This window comes from Pan troglodytes, chromosome X (genome assembly GCF_028858775.2).
Source record: "Pan troglodytes isolate AG18354 chromosome X, NHGRI_mPanTro3-v2.0_pri, whole genome shotgun sequence".
Lineage (NCBI taxonomy): Eukaryota > Metazoa > Chordata > Mammalia > Primates > Hominidae > Pan > Pan troglodytes.
Window position 1 is genome coordinate 15,709,717 of NC_072421.2, and position 1,463 is coordinate 15,711,179.

The following is a 1,463-nucleotide window of genomic DNA, read 5'->3' on the forward strand; positions in this document are numbered from 1 at the left end:
AAACCTGGAACAATCAATCAAGTTCCTTTTAGGGTAAATAAAAGAGTCTCACTTTAAATGAGCTGAAGCAAAGTTTTAAAGCACATACAGTACTTGGAATCCCAGCAGCAGGAAACAGAAACCCTGACCTGAAGAACAAAGGTAGTTTCTCTTTTGTCTCTGTTTCTCTCCCACTATATGATAGCATATGGTCTCTCAGGACATCTTCTCCCTGCTCATGTATTTTACTCTCTTTTTCTTTCCTCAACTATCTTTGTTTCTTTGTGCTCAGTGTCACCCCTCCACAGACCCTGGATTTCCATGCCCTCAGTTTAAGCCAGACACAGAGGATTTCTATCCTTTTCTGAATCCTGATTCTTATTTTTTTTTTACAAGAGCACAAATCCACTTTTATTTATTTACTTTTCATTAGTTTAAATCCTTGAGGGATACAGCATCACACAGATTTTGTGTCCAATGGCCTTAGCAGGAGGATTGCTTTGGAATTTGGAACAAACCATGCCACCCTTTCCATGGGCCTGAATTACCTTTCCCCAGATTATTATGGCTTTGTTTGGTTTACCACCAGGAGTCACTGTGTTGTTCTTCCCTTTGTATACATAAGCACATTTCTTGCCCAAATAGAATTCAGTTTCATCTCAGGCATAAACACCTTCAATTTTAAGAAGAAATGTATGCTCCCTTTGGTTCTAGAGACCCCACTTACAGACAGCAAAATGACCTTGGACCATAGCCTTCCAGACATCTTTGCCTTTTAGAAGTCCTGTTCCCAACAGGTCTCCACAGGCTGCAAGATGGTGGAAGGAATCTGATTCTTAATTTCTAGGACAGAAAATATGGTTGCCCTAGCTTGGTACATATGTTGTCCTCTAACAGTCAGCAGTGACCAGTTGCTTGGAGTGACAATGAGGCACTTATCACAGAGAACTGATATGGCTGTCACTTTTGTGGGTGAATATTCATGGGCAGGTCAAATCCACAACTAGTAGTCTATTCAAAGCCTTATGTTAATTGTGTAGTTACATGGCATTTTGTTAAAATATAATATTCTCTCCCTTAGAGGATTTAGGGGTTGAATCTCAAGTTGAAATGAAGTGTTTGTGTTACATCTTAAAATGATGAAATCCACATAGATACATTCCACTTACATTATTCTTAAAATCTACCTTTACCCAAGTCAGGCCTTTTGGAGGGTCCAACAACAAAGCAAAACAAGGTGAGAACAGCGCCACATTCTGTCCCACCCCTATACAGAATCAGTGCCAACCACCTTTGGTCCACACATTATCGGACATCTTTGGATGAGGACAGGGTACTTCAGTTTTGAGTACACTTTTCTTGCAACTTGTAAAGCAAGAAATAGAGCTGGAGAAAGGCATCTAGAAACATTTGCTTTCGATTGACTAAGCTTTTATCTATATATGAATTCCTCAAATAAATAGATACAATAATGTAAATATATA

At 39.0% G+C, this 1,463-nt stretch overlaps 1 pseudogene; it reads right to left on the reverse strand.

Annotated features, from left to right (window-relative positions):
- Positions 1 to 413: 413 nt before the first annotated feature.
- On the reverse strand, positions 414 to 745 carry LOC107971085 (large ribosomal subunit protein eL33-like; annotated as a pseudogene).
- Positions 746 to 1,463: the final 718 nt, after the last annotated feature.